Source organism: Dermacentor silvarum, chromosome 1, assembly GCF_013339745.2.
Source record: "Dermacentor silvarum isolate Dsil-2018 chromosome 1, BIME_Dsil_1.4, whole genome shotgun sequence".
NCBI lineage: Eukaryota > Metazoa > Arthropoda > Arachnida > Ixodida > Ixodidae > Dermacentor > Dermacentor silvarum.
The window spans coordinates 422,150,687-422,165,402 of NC_051154.1; the positions used below are offsets into that span (position 1 = coordinate 422,150,687).

General features: G+C 48.0%; 10 non-coding genes across 10 annotated transcripts; all 10 read left to right on the forward strand.

Moving 5' to 3' along the window:
- The first annotated feature begins 1,636 nt into the window (after window positions 1-1,636).
- On the forward strand, window positions 1,637-1,706 carry Trnag-ccc (transfer RNA glycine (anticodon CCC)). Its single transcript has one exon. It is a non-coding gene; the product is annotated as a tRNA-Gly (tRNA).
- Window positions 1,707-9,968: 8,262 nt separating this feature from the next.
- Window positions 9,969-10,039, forward strand: Trnag-ccc (transfer RNA glycine (anticodon CCC)). The gene has a single exon. It is a non-coding gene; the product is annotated as a tRNA-Gly (tRNA).
- Window positions 10,040-10,126: 87 nt separating this feature from the next.
- On the forward strand, window positions 10,127-10,197 carry Trnag-ccc (transfer RNA glycine (anticodon CCC)). Its single transcript has one exon. It is a non-coding gene; the product is annotated as a tRNA-Gly (tRNA).
- An 87-nt stretch (window positions 10,198-10,284) lies between these two features.
- Trnag-ccc (transfer RNA glycine (anticodon CCC)) lies at window positions 10,285-10,355 on the forward strand. Its single transcript has one exon. It is a non-coding gene; the product is annotated as a tRNA-Gly (tRNA).
- Window positions 10,356-10,440: 85 nt separating this feature from the next.
- On the forward strand, window positions 10,441-10,511 carry Trnag-ccc (transfer RNA glycine (anticodon CCC)). The gene has a single exon. It is a non-coding gene; the product is annotated as a tRNA-Gly (tRNA).
- Window positions 10,512-10,752: 241 nt separating this feature from the next.
- Trnag-ccc (transfer RNA glycine (anticodon CCC)) lies at window positions 10,753-10,823 on the forward strand. Its single transcript has one exon. It is a non-coding gene; the product is annotated as a tRNA-Gly (tRNA).
- A 343-nt stretch (window positions 10,824-11,166) lies between these two features.
- Trnag-ccc (transfer RNA glycine (anticodon CCC)) lies at window positions 11,167-11,237 on the forward strand. Its single transcript has one exon. It is a non-coding gene; the product is annotated as a tRNA-Gly (tRNA).
- Window positions 11,238-11,324: 87 nt separating this feature from the next.
- Window positions 11,325-11,395, forward strand: Trnag-ccc (transfer RNA glycine (anticodon CCC)). The gene has a single exon. It is a non-coding gene; the product is annotated as a tRNA-Gly (tRNA).
- An 87-nt stretch (window positions 11,396-11,482) lies between these two features.
- Window positions 11,483-11,553, forward strand: Trnag-ccc (transfer RNA glycine (anticodon CCC)). The gene has a single exon. It is a non-coding gene; the product is annotated as a tRNA-Gly (tRNA).
- An 86-nt stretch (window positions 11,554-11,639) lies between these two features.
- Trnag-ccc (transfer RNA glycine (anticodon CCC)) lies at window positions 11,640-11,713 on the forward strand. The gene has a single exon. It is a non-coding gene; the product is annotated as a tRNA-Gly (tRNA).
- Window positions 11,714-14,716: the final 3,003 nt, after the last annotated feature.

Genomic DNA, 14,716 nt, shown 5'->3' on the forward strand with positions numbered 1-14,716 from the left:
GGCGTATCAGAACTGCACAACACGCTTAATGTGAATAAATCATGGGGTGCCCCCATTAACGTCATGCGTTCTGTGCGTCATGCGTTCTATGCCCCCTCAGTCCTCTTTTGTTTGCAATTTATATAGAAACGATGTGTTTGGCAATAATTGAGAACGAGCAAATACGAGGTTATAGCTTGGCAGCCACAGAAGTCAAGCTCCTGGCATATGCAGATGATATAGCCGTGTGTTGTACAAACAGAGAAAGTGTAACAGAAACGATACGCGTTGTGAAGCAGTATTGTGATGTGACGGGCAGTAAAGTGAACTGGGTAAGTCCCTAGGTTTGTGGCACGGAGAGTGGTCTTCGGCCCCGGACAACTTTGCGAATGTGAGCTGGGTGAAAATCCCTACCAAGTATCTCGGTGTTCCCATGGACAGTTACAAACATAGCGAGGGATACTGGACGAACCAAATAAAAGAAACAAGAGAAAAAGCAGACAGGTGGAAAGGCATCAACCTGTCCATTTTCGCAAGGGCAACTGTATGTAATATGTTTTTCATTACGAAGTTGTGGTACGTCATGCAGGCGTTGTTTTGTTCAAGGGTAAACGTGCAAAGGTTGCACAGAGTGTTCGCCGTTTTTTATCTGGGACTCCAACTGGGAAAGATGTAGCCGAACAAACCTGTTCAGGCGGGTGAAGGAAGGGGGGCTGGGCTTGGCGCATCTTTTGTACGACAGCTTTTCAATAGATTTTTTTTTTTCGTGATGTGCGCGATCCATTTCTGCGTACGGTATTACAGCTCAGGTTAAGAGCCGCTTTGCCGGCACTCATTGTTAGCACCAACAGTATGCCAGGAACGATTCGCGGCTATCTAAAAGAAGTTGTTGATAGTGTGCGCTTTCTTTCTGTGCGTTTTCTTTCGATTATTTATCTGGCGTGAAAAGAAAGACGTTATATAGAGATGTATGCGATATTGTATCCCAGTGCCATTGTACAGAGCGGTATACAGTGGAGGACCAGGACGGGATGTCCTTAAACGGGTGAAAAGAATGGAGGTGCCTACTGGGGTAAAAACATTCTTTTTTAGGCTACACTCAGGAACACTGTCAGTGAAAACATTCATGGAACAACGTGGCTTCCTTGTACCAGGGGCTCATATTGCTTGATCTGCAAGCAACCTGAAACATAGATCATGTGTTCTTGCATTGCTGGGAAGGTGTCTACTTCTGGGACGTCCTAAAACGGACAATGAAGAAGGATTTCCATTGAGTCCGCATGGGATAAGGTACCTAGCGATAAACAATGAGGACGGAGTTCCATACGATTTAATAATGCTCCAGGGCCTCCACTGTTTATGGCGGGCGAGGATGGCTGGGTACCATTGCGACCCAGACGCTAGGCCTGCACGCATTTATTTTCGAGAGAGTATGTCTCTCTTTATTGCAATAAAGAAAACACAAGATTGTGTACCCGATTGGCTGTCGAGGCTAGAACCTTTGACAGCTTTAAAATATTTTAGATAGACAACGCCAGTCCATGTAGGAAGGGTGGCTTTTCTGTTTTTTCAATATGTTTTGTAGTTATTTTTGTGCTATTGTTCTCTAGTGTGTGCTCTGTAAATTGTCAAAGACCGGCAATAAATAAAAAAAAAAGCGCCGCTGGTGTAGTGGTATCATGCAAGATTCCCATTCTTGCGTCCCGGGTTCGATTCCGGGCGGCGCAGTCTTCTTTTTTCTTCGCCATGCTCATTTATTGTTCTTTTTCTTCTTTATTATTGACACTCTTCTTATTATGAGCGATGTACCGACGCGCCGCTGGTGTAGTAGCTAAAATACGCAGAGCGTTCCTCGAGCACTATAGCGAACTATTTCGAAGAAGTAACGATGTCCCGGAAGAATTCGAACGCGAGTTCCTGGCCAACATGGCAAAACTAGATGACGTAGACCGTGAATATCTGGAAGAACCGATCAGCCAAAAAGAAGTTGAAGATGCCATTGAGGATTTAGCTCGGGGGAAGTCTCCTGGACCTGATGGGTTGGGAGCGGCTTTCTATAAGGCCTTCAGAAAAGATGTGAGCCTCATTTTATTTTTGGTATTTAGTGAGGCGTATAGGCGAAAATATGCACCCCCGTCATTTGGGCGGTCGCATATAGTACTCATTCCCAAGACGGAAGACTAAAAAAATTGCTGTCAGTTGGGTCTTACCGCCCAATAGCGCTGACTAACGTTGATTATAAAATCTTTACTAAGATCTTGGCAAAGAGGTTACAGCGAGTGATAACACGAATTGTAGGACCGCATCGGACGTGCCGAATCAAAGGAAGATCAATCTACAAATATTCACATTGCTAGAACCATTCTGGAATGCTGTGATGCGTGGGTGACATGTAGCATTGCTTCAACTTGATCTGCAAAGAGCGTTTGATCGTGTATCAAATAACGTTCTTTTTCAGTTCTTCAGTATGTAAATGTGGCTCGGTGCTCTTCGATGGAGTAAAGATGTGCTATGTTATTGTACCGCTAACCTTATAATAAATAAGGAAGTAGGCGAGGAGCTTTCACGTACGCTCAAGTGTGCGCCAGGGCTGCCCTTTAGGTCCTCTACTATTTGCGTTGTACCTCGAGCCATTCTGCAGAAGAAGATCCTTTATAACAAAAGTATTGTAGGTTTTCGTTTACAGTCAACGGAAGTAAAGCTGCTTACATACGCGGATGATATTGCTTTGTTTTGTAGCGATAAAGAAAGTGTCGCGACCGCGGTAAAGGACGCTTTATCTTTTTTGTAAAATGACTGGTAGCGTGATAAACTTTGATAAGTGTTTAGGGGTGTGGCATGGAACATGGCAAAGCACCCCACCCATCTTTTTGAATGTGAAGTGGACCGTTGCGCCGACAAAGTATCTCGGGGTGCCGCTGAGCACTATAAAGAGGCGGGGCAATTCTGGGAAAAATGAAAACATGAAGATGCAAGGAAAAAGCAGTTAAATGGGGTGGTCGTAGTCTTTCGATGTTTGCCCGCGCGACGGTCTGCAACCTGTTTGCCGTTGCCAAAGTGGTGCTATGTATTGCAAGCATTGTGTATTACTAGAGTTCACGTGCAACCGTTGCATCGGGTGCTGGCAGTGTACGTATGGGGATCCAATTGGGAGCGAACGAGTCGAACAAACTTATTTCGATCGGTCAAAACAGGGGGGCTTGGACTGGCGCATCTGTTCTTGAAGCAGATAGTGTGTCGTTTTGCCTTTTTAAGAGACCAAAAAGACCCTTTCCTGGTTAGAGTGATGCAACTGAGACTAGGTACGGCCCTTCCTGAATTCATTGTATCTAGCAGTGTTAACAGTGGCCCTATGAGTGGATATTTGAAAGAAGTGATATGGGCATTCCGGTTTCTGAAGGTGCGCTTCTCAATGGAGTACCTAAGCCACGTTCCCAAAAAACGTCTCTATAAAGATCTAATTGACGTGGTATTGCCAGTGCCGCTGTATAGATCGATGTTCAGTGTGGGTAGTGAAAGAAACGTCCTAAAAAGGGTAAAACGTATGCCTGTCAGGCCATCGGCAAAGTCTTTCTTTTTTCAGCTGCATTCCAATACACTACCTGTAAAACCGTGGCTTCAGGAAAGAGGTATTTTTATCCCCTGGTCTGTGGATTGTTTTACTATGCCACAAGGAAGAGACAATTGAACACGTATTCATGACTGTTGGGACGCCGTTTTCCACTGGGACGTCATGCAGCGAACTATAAAGAAAGACTTGCCCATAACACCCTATGGCATCCGTTTTCTCCCGACGGAAAATGAAGGAGGAGTGCCATACGACATGTTATGCTATTAGGGTTGCACAGCCTGTGGCGCACCCGAATGGCTGTTAGACATGCTGACATAAATGTTCGAAGTACTCGTGAATATTTTATTGAAAGTGTCTGTTACATAAAGAAGTGTTCGATGCGCAAAACGAAAAGCCAGAATGGATTCATTCTGCTTCCGGCCACCGAGCGTGACGGTTCGTGGGATCATGGCCTCTTCAAGGGCAGCGACAGCGGTCACTTTTGGCCGCGGTAACAGGACCAATGACAACGATAACGAATACCCGTTTATTCTGCCTCAACTGCCCCAAGGACGAGTGGCGATTAATACCGTGTTTTTGCACGGTGATGTGCGTGCCAGACCCTACAAGGTGGAGGATTTCAGGGACGCCCTGCTGCCGACAGGCTTGATGCCTGAGGTGCTATGCATAGGGGCGTACCAGATTAACCACGTCTGGGCGGTAACCCTCTAGGATGCGACAGCCACAAAACGACTGGTGGCACTGAAGGAACTGCAGGTGAAGGGACGACGGTGCGTCATCGTCGACCCGCAGGACCAGCAGGTGAAGCTTAGGCTGCACTGGCTACTGTACGGCGTGGCCGACGAGGACATCCGGACGGCGTTCGCGGCTTTCGGGAAGGTGGAGGAGGTAAGCCGGGAGAGGTGGCGCGTCCAAGGCATGGGGGACAAGACGTCAACCACCAGGACCGTGCTGCTCAAGCTCAAGAGCGGTCTCAAAGTAGAGGACCTTCCTCGATCAGGTCCGCGTCGGTGGAGAGCTCGCTTTGGTGGTCGTTCCCGGGCGGCCTATGCAGTGCTTGCGCTGCCAGGGCACTGGGCACGTCCGGCGAGAGTGTAAGGTGCCGCGCTGCTCCCGTTGCAGACGTTTTGGGCACGTCGAAGCCGACTGCGTGAAGACCTACGCTACAGCGACAGGCCCAGCAGTGAGTGAAGCGGCAGCCGAACAGCTGATGGACGCAGTCGAGGCTGAAGACGCCGCTAAGGAGCCGGAGACCAGTGCCGCCAGCGAAGACAAGTACCGTGACAGTGCCGGAGGGCGCTGAAGCCAAGGTGGTCGAAGCTGCTGAGCAAGTGACTGGGCCGGCACGGGTCGACACGGAAGCTGTCCTTGCAAATGAAGGTGCAAGTGAAGGCGAAAGCGATGACGATGAATCAGAAATGGAACAGAGCGAGGCTGCCAACGACGGGGACCGGGCTGCTAGTCTCGGTGCAACCTTCAAGCGCCCCCGAGACGACGCCGGAGACCAGGACAACGCAGCATCCAGCACCGGGGACGTGCCGCCGACGAAAGCGCCTCTTGGGAGGCGTGCGGGTTTCAAACCCAAACCGAATGTTCCGCCCGAGAGAAGGCCTGGGGACAAAGCGCAGCACACTATCAACAACGCCGGGAAGCCGGGCGGCTCCGGAGGCGGCTAGCCGAAGGCTAGTCGTGAAAGGTATGCACCATGCTCCGGGCCTACCTCATTCTTTAGTACAGCATGGCTCCTGAACCAACACTGAGTATTGCCACACTAAACGTGAGAGGCTTGGCGGCTAGCCGTAGGCAAAGTCAAGTCCTACGGTTGGTCACTGACCACGACATAGACATTTTAGCTGTCCAGGAGACCAAGGTAGACGGGGAGGAGGAGACCGGGAGCATGGTGCGGCGTTTCACGACTAGATATTATGCGGTCGTGAGCCACGCGGTAGGGACGTGCGCCGGATGCGTCCTGTTTGTTAAGAAGTTGCCAAACCTTGTAGTACAAAGTGTGTTTTCATGTCAATCCGGAAGGATCGTATTTTGCGATTTTGTTTTTTGTGAAGTTCAATTTCGAGTTATATGCATATATGCGCCAAATGGTGTAGAAGAACGTGCTTTATTTTTTTCGAAACTTTTTCAGTTTATTAGCAGTGAAAAGTGCATGCTTTTGTTGGGGGATTTCAACTGTGTTTTGAGTGCTCGAGATAGATCCAATAATGCTGGTATCCGCGATAAAAGCAGTCATATATTGTCTAGGCTGATTAGCGAAAGTGAACTAGACGATGTATGTGAGAGACTTGAGGGGGAGCGGGAAGTGATGTTTACGCGATTTCAAGGCAGTAGCCATGCGCGGTTAGACCGCTTGTACATGTCACAGGACATGATTCCAAAGTGCCACAGTTATTCTGTTGCACCTGTGTCGTTCTCAGATCACTGCTTGGTGATGTGTACCATAGGAATGAAGAAGAAGAGTCAATCTTTTAACTGGGACCAATGGAAAATGAATGCCTTACTACTAAAAGACGCGCCATTTGTAGACGCAATTCATGAGGCCGTTATGGAAGTAAGCGATGAATGTATTGAAACAATAGCAGAGAAATGGGAAGGGTTCAAACAGAAGGTAAAAATGAAAGCAATAGAAAGATCGAGCTGCTTAACGTTTGAGAGCGAAATGAAAGAACGAGACTTACGAAATATACTTTATCGGCTGATAGCGCTGGAGTGCGAAGAGCCAGGGGCGTATAAGCAAGATATGCGAACCATCAAAGAAAAAATCGAACAGTTGGACAAAGAACGCTATCAAGGTGCGATTGTGCGTGCAAGAGCAAACGCATTAGTCGCGGGGGAGACGCCCACCAAAAGGGCGCTTGGAATGGCACACTCGTCGACGATAATAAGAGCATAGGCCGAGCGTTTTTAGAGTATTACCAGTCACTGTTTGCATATCAAGAAGCCAATGTAGATGAGTTCAAAAGGGTCTTTCTCAGTCGCATGCCGCGATTAAGTGACGACACGAAGGACCTATTAGAAGGCAGTATAAGAGAACACGAAGTCGAAAAAGCAATACATGATTTGAACAATGGCAAATCACCCGGACCTGATGGTCTGAGCGCGTGTTTTTATAAAGCCTTCAAGAAAGAACTGTCGCCCCTGTTAACAGACCTGTTTAACGCTGCGTATGTGAACAAAGCTTTGCCGCCTTCTTTTGGTAAAGCGCATACCATCTTGATACCTAAGAGTGACAAAGCAGAGAAACTTAGGCTCGTGACATCTTATAGGCCGATATCTTTAACCAATGTCGACTATAAGATTTTCATGAAGGTTTTGGCAGCCAGACTTCAAAGCGTCATCAAAGAAATAGTTGCAGACCACCAAACGTGTGGGATCAAAGGGAGGTCAATTTTTTCGAATATTCACACGATGCGGTGCGTGCTCGAGTGCTGTGACATCACTTACGACGGCGTCGCAGTGCTCCAGCTTGACCTCGAGAAAGCGTTTGACTGTGTGTCTCATGATATTTTGTTTGCCATTCTGGAACACGTTAATGTGGGTGCCATTATCACTGAGGGAGTGGCGTTGGCGTATCAGAACTGCACAACACGCTTAATTGTGAATAAATCATTGGGGGCCCCCATTAACGTCATGCGTTCTGTGCGTCAAGGCTGCCCCCTCAGTCCTCTTTTGTTTGCTATTTACATAGAAACGATGTGTTTGGCGATAATAGAGAATGCTCATATACGCGGTTATAGCTTGGCAGCCACAGAAGTCAAGCTCCTGGCATATGCAGATGATATCGCCGTGTGTTGTACAAACAGAGAAAGTGTAACGGAAACAATACGCGTTGCGAAACAGTTTTGTGATGTGACGGGCAGTAAAGTGAACTGGGGTAAATCCCTCGGTTTGTGGCACGGAGAGTGGTCTTCGGCCCCAGACAACTTTGCTAATGTGAGCTGGGTGAAAACCCCTACCAAGTATCTGGGTGTTCCCTTGGACAGTTACAAACACAGCGAGGAATACTGGACGAACCAAATAAAAGAAACAAGAGAGAAAGCAGACAGGTGGAAAGGCATCAACCTGTCCATTTTTGCAAAGGCAACTGTATGCAATATGTTTTTCATTACGAAGTTGTGGTACGTCATGCAGACGTTGTTTTGTTCAAGGGTAAATGTACAAAGGTTGCATAGAGTGTTCGCCGTTTTTATCTGGGAATCTAGCTGGGAAAGATGTAGCCGAACAAACCTGTTCAGACGGGTGAAGGAAGGGGGGCTGGGCTTGGCGCATCTTTTTGTACGACAGCCTGTCAATAGATTTTTGCTTTTTCGAGAATGTGCGTGATCCATTTCTGCGTACGGTATTACAGCTCAGGTTAAGAGACGCCTTGCCGGCACTCATTGTTAGTACTAATAGTATGCCAGGGGCGATTCGCGGCTATCTTAAAGAAGTAGTCGATAGTGTGCGCTTTCTTTCTGTGCGTTTTTCTTTCGATTATCTTTCTGACGTGAAAAGAAAGACATTATATAAAGATGTATGCGACATTGTATTTCCAGTGCCATTGTACAGAGCTGTATACAGTGGAGGAACAGGACAGGATGTTCTGAAACGGGTGAAAAGAATGGAGGTGCCTACTGGCGTTAAAACATTCTTTTTTAAGCTACACACAGGAACACTGTCAGTGAAGACATTCATGGAAGAACGTGGCTTCCTTGTACCATGGGGCTCACACTGCTTGATTTGCAAGCAACCTGAAACAGTAGATCATGTGTTCTTGCATTGCTGGGAAGGGGTCTACTTCTGGGACGTCCTAAAACGGACAATCAAGAAGGAGTTTCCGTTGAATCCGCACGGGATCAGGTACCTAGCGATAAAGAATGAGGACGGGGTACCATACGATTTAATCATGCTCCATGGCCTCCATGTTTATGGCGGGCACGGATGGCTGGGTACCATTGCGACCCAGACGCTAGGCCGGCTCGTATTTATTTTCGAGACAGTATGTCTCGGTTCATTGAAATAAAGAAAACACAAGAATGTGTACCCGATTGGCTGTCGAGGATAGAACCTCTGAAAGCATTAAAAGAATTTTAATTCGACAACGCCAGTCCATGTTGGACTGATGGCTTTCATGTTTTCCAGTACGTTTTGTAGTTGTGCTTTTTTTTTTTGTTCTGTACATTGTCAAAGACCGGCAATAAATAAAAAAATGTGGTTGATCCCTCTTATATAGGAATCGGTATAGAACACGAAAGTGAAACGTGTCTTCACAGAAGTAGTGTAATGTTTATTGCACATTGATATATAATGTCTATTGGTGTTTTGTGGCTAAAGCGCCCTTAGGCGTGATGCACCCACGCTGACGCCTGGTGGCACGTCTCCTCCATCACGACTACCAACGTCGATGACCATGAGCAACCGTCGTGCATATGGAAGCTGCACTACGCTGCACACGCTAGCACAACGCGAAAGACGAAGCACGTAACTGACACACTAATACAACGCGCAAGACAAAGCACGTAACTGAATCGTCACCGAGTCAAATCAGCGCGTACAGCGCGTCGTAATTGCAGCCTCCGCGATCAACTTCAGAAACATTTTCAGAGCTAATTGCGGAGGCCACGCTCCGCTGTGCTGAGTACGGTGAACGCCACCTAGGTGCGTTGGTAGTGCTTCTTGATGCCAGCGTCCCTTCGAATGCTGGCATCGAGGCGTCGTAGTGCTGAGACCACCGAAGCGTTCACTGTCGGTGCGCGTTAGTGTCATAATGCAGTACTTCTCTTTTCTGCTCGTAGGCGGCGGCACCGCCCCGAGCAAGAGCGCGGGTACACGGAGGAGTGTTAGATATATAAGGCGCGTCTGTGTAGCGCTCTGCAAATGCGTTTGTGGCGCAATGGGTTAAACGCTCGGCGATCTATCGTCGCGGACCGAGAGGTCGTGGGTTCGATTTCCAAATTTTTTGGAACTTTTTCTTCTGGTTTCTTTCTTAGTATTATGTTCGTGTACATTGTAAGAACGTCATTCCGTATTTCCGTATGACGTATTTCCGTGACGGAAATACGTCATACGGAAATACGGAATGACGTTCTTACAACGTCATTCTGGCAGCACTGTGTCTTACAACGTCTGGCAGCACGTTCTGGCACGTTCTGGCAGCACGTTCTTACAACGTCATTCGTTCTTACAACGTCAGACTTCACTGACGTATTTCCGTCACGGAAATACGTCAGTGAAGTCTTGGTGGACCCCGGCATAAAACACTTTCGCGTTAAAAAAAAAGCCAGAATGGATTAGTGTGATAAACGAGCTTGCGAACCTTAGGCGGTTTTAGAATCTCGTGCACACCAAAGACTGGTGGGCACTTTTACCAATTGTGAAGTGACGAAAATCTGTCTGTATTTTGCAAAAGGCAATAAAGAAAAAAAAAGCGCCGCTGGTGTAGTGGTTTCATGCGAGATTCCCATTCTTGCGTCCCGGGTTCGATTCCCGGGCGGCGCAGTCTTCTTTTTCCTTCGTCATGCTCATTTATTGTTCTTTTTCTTTCTTTGTTATTGACACTCTTCTTATTATGAGCGATGTACCGACGCGCCGCTGGTGTAGTGGTATCATGCAAGATTCCCATTCTTGCGTCCCGGGTTCGATTCCCGGGCGGCGCAGTCTTCTTTTTTCTTCGCCATGCGCATTTATTGTTCTTTTTCTTTCTTTATTATTGACACTCTTCTTATTATGAGCGATGTACCGACGCGCCGCTGGTGTAGTGGTATCATGCAAGATTCCCATTCTTGCGTCCCGGGTTCGATTCCCGGGCGGCGCAGTCTTCTTTTTTCTTCGCCATGCTCATTTATTGTCTTTTTCTTTCTTTATTATTGACACTCTCTTATTATGAGCGATGTACCGACGCGCCGCTGGTGTAGTGGTATCATGCAAGATTCCCATTCTTGCATCCCGGGTTCGATTCCCTGGCGGCGCAGTCTTCTTTTTTCTTCGCCATGCTCATTTATTGTTCTTTTTTTTTCTTTGTTATTGACACTCTTCTTATTATGAGCGATGTACCGAAGCGCCGCTGGTGTAGTGTATCATGCAAGATTCCCATTCTTGCGTCCCGGTTCGATTCCCGGGCGGCGCAGTCTTCTTTTTTCTTGCCATGCTCATTTATGTTCTTTTTCTTTCTTTATTATTGACACTCTTCTTATTATGAGCGATGCACCGACGCGCCGCTGGTGTAGTGGTATCATGCAAGATTCCCATTCTTGCGTCCCGGGTTCGATTCCCGGGCGGCGCAGTCTTCTTTTTTCTTCGCCATGCTCATTTATTGTTCTTTTTCTTTCTTTTTATTGACACTCTTCTTATTATGAGCGATGTACCGACGCGCCGCTGTGTAGTGGTATCATGCAAGATTCCCATTCTTGCGTCCCGGTTCGATTAGTCTTCTTTTCTTGGCCATGCTCATTTATTGTTCTTTATTATTTCTTCTTATTATGAGCGATGTCTGGTGTAGTGGTATCATGACATCCCGGGTTCGATTCCCGGGCGGCGCAGTCTTCTTTTTTCTTGGCCATGCTCATTTATTGTTCTTTTTCTTTCTTTATTATTGACACTCTTCTTATTATGAGCGATGCACCGACGCGCCGCTGGTGTAGTGGTATCATGCAAGATTCCCATTCTTGCGTCCCGGGTTCGATTCCCGGGCGGCGCAGTCTTCTTTTTTCTTCGCCATGCTCATTTATTGTTCTTTTGCTTTCTTTATTATTGACACTCTTCTTATTATGAGCGATGTACCGACGCGCCGCTGGTGTAGTGGTATCATGCAAGATTCCCATTCTTGCGTCCCGGGTTCGATTCCCGGGCGGCGCAGTCTTCTTTTTTCTTCGCCATGCTCATTTATTGTTCTTTTTCTTTCTTTATTATTGACACTCTTCTTATTATGAGCGATGCACCGACGCGCCGCTGGTGTAGTGGTATCATGCAAGATTCCCATTCTTGCGTCCCGGGTTCGATTCCCGGGCGGCGCAGTCTTCTTTTTTCTTGGCCATGCTCATTTATTGTTCTTTTTCTTTCTTTATTATTGACACTCTCTTATTATGAGCGATGTACCGACGCGCCGCTGGTGTAGTGGTATCATTTGCAAGATTCCCATTCTTGCGGTCCCGGGTTCGATTCCCGGGCGGCGCAGTCTTCTTTTTCTTCGCCATGCTCATTTATTGTTCTTTTTCTTTCTTTATTATTGACACTCTTCTTATTATGAGCGATGTACCGACGCGCCGCTGGTGTAGTGGTATCATGCAAGATTCCCATTGTTGCGTCCCGGGTTCGATTCCGGGCGGCGCAGTCTTCTTTTTTCTTCGCCATGCTCATTTATTGTTTTTTTCTTTCTTTATTATTGACACTCTCTTATTATGAGCGATGTACCGAAGCGCCGCTGGTGTAGTGGTATCAAAGATTCCCATTCTTGCGGTCCCGGGTTCGATTCCCGGGCGGCGCAGTCTTCTTTTTTCTTCGCCATGCTCATTTATTGTTTTTTTTTCTTTGTTATTGACACTCTTATTATGAGCGATGTACCGACGCGCCGCTGGTGTAGTGGGGATTCCACTTCCGGCCACCGTAGCGTACGGGCGTGTAATGTCGAGCTCCTTTGGAGCAGCGAATGCGGCCCAGCAGGGCCGCGGAAACAGGACAGATGCCCAGGAGTCTAAAGACTATGACATTATTTGCCTCAACTGCCATCAGGTTCTTCTGTTTTAAATACTTTATTCCTTCACGCCAGCGTGAAAGCCAGGCCTTTTCGAGCTGAGGACTTCCGAGACACTTTGAATCGTCTGGAATTGCTTCCCGATGTGGTTGCCTTGGGGGCGTTTCAGATGAATCACGTATGGGCGGTGACCTTCAAGAATGCGGAAGAATGAAAAAGTTGCTCACAGTCACCGACCTGACTGTCAAGAATCACCGCTGCCTCGTGATAGATCCGAGCACCCATACTGTGCGCCTAAGGCTTTATTGGCTGCTTTACCACATGCCTGATGAAGACGTGCGCACCGCTCTCGCAGCCGTATGGGAAGGTGACGGATGTTTGCAGAGAGCATTGGCGTGTACCAGGACTCGGCGATAAGGGCTCTTCAACACGGACGGTTAGTCTGCAACTAAAGGCTGGCCTTACTTTGGACGACCTGCCACACCAGCTACGTGTGTCTGGCATTATGGCCCTTGTTGTTGTACAGCGGTGAGCACTGTTAGGGTGAACACGCGAGCGCGTGGCCGACGGCACTGTCAGCGCCCCGTTACGGTCATCACTGGAAACATTGCGCATGCGCATCACGCCTTCCGCGAAATAATTGTTCCACCGCGCGCATGACGTCATGAATGCACTTGTTCGTCGTCTGCTAGCCGCATTTTTGTTTTCTAAGCCCATGCATGCTGCATTTTAAGATTTCTTTAAATATCTGTGCTTGAACAGAACAAGACAAAAAAACTTGTATATCTATGGGGGCGTGTCTATTCGTTCCCTTCAAAGTTGTTGCGCATGCAACGCCGTATATAAAACAACCAAACATCTTTCGCAGCCGTTCATTCTGTCGCCAGATCGTATTATGGCTAGGGTTCCCGATGATGAACGGCGCTCAATTGTCGATCTTTCCCTGAAAGGTTATTCCCAGCAGTATATTGGCGCTTTAGTTAATAGGCCCCTGAAGACTGTGAACAGGATAATTCAAGCCTACAAGTATGAAAGGTCGCATTCAGGATGCACCCCGCGCGCCCCGCCCTAAAGCTACCACAGACGATGAAGACGCCCTCATAGTTGCAGCTGCTGTTCGTAACCCTTTCTTGCCAGCCCCAGCAATACGCGAGGACTTGGATTTGGACGTTTCGGACACCACTGTTCGACGTCGCCTGCGTACTGCGGGCCTTCACAGTCGCGTCGCAGCGCAGAAGCCACTACTAACGGCGGCAAACAAGGACGCACGACGGCAGTTCGCTGAGCTGCACGAAGCATGGACATCAGAAGAGTGGGGTCGCGTCATCTTTTCGGATGAGTCGACGTTTTCGACGCGACAAGACCAAAGATTGCGTGTTTGGAGACTACCAGGCACACGGTGAGGCAAACTTCCTGCTTTGAAAAGCAATTGTTTTAGGTAACGTCACAATGCCACGCAGGAACAACCCGGACAACGTGCAAGGTGTTTCTGCCAGTGGGAGATCGAGTGTGAACGTGTGGGGTGCTGTTCAAGATATGGTTTAGGGCCCCTGCAACGTATACGTGGACACTTATCGTCGGAACAATACTACAACATTTTGAACAATGTGCTGTTGCCATATGCGAGCAGTTTATTCCAGACGGTGATTACCTGTTCCAACAGGACCGGTCACCGATACACACGGCGCGGGCTGTCAAGGAGTTCCAGGCGGAGCAGCACATGCAGCTACTGGAATGGCCTCCGAAAGGAGCGGACCTGAATGTGATAGAAAACGTGTGGGGCCGTCTGAAAGCTTCTTTGGCAAGGAAGCCCCTTTATTCCGCGACTTCGGACCAGTTGTGGCGCAAGTCAGCAACGAGTGGGAAAGGCTGAAAGCCGATCGGGAATATGTTCGATCACTTTACGACTCGTTACCGTCCAGAATAGCTGCAGTCGTTGCTGTAAGTGGTCACATGACTCGCTATTAGATTTGCTCATGTTTTTATATTTGTTCTCAGGGTCTTGTTTAACTTGAATTGCAAAAGTGCAATTTTCTTGATAAAAATTTAATAATTATCCCCTTACACTCACTTTTTTCCTTCACGCGCCAATCTTCAATCCAGATGGACCTTGAAATGCAGAAGGTATCAGCTCAGCGAACAAAAAATGCGGCTAGCAGACGACGAACAGCGTATCGATGACGTGATGCGCGCGGTGGAAAGAGTGTTTCGCAAAAGCACATGCTGCGCATGTGCAATGTTTCAAACGATGGCTGTTACGCGGCGCTGATAGTGCCGTCGGCCACGCGCTCGCGTGTTCACCCTAACAGTGCTCACCGCTGTACCTGAAGGCCGCCGCTTTGTCTGCGGTGCACAGTCGAACAGTGCAGATTCACCGAGATTGCCGCGTCCCAAGGTGCAAGCTGTGTCGGCGCTTCGGACATGATGATAGCCAGTGCGCTAAGACCTACGCGAGCGTGGCCAGCCAAAGGAGCCGGGAGGACCCA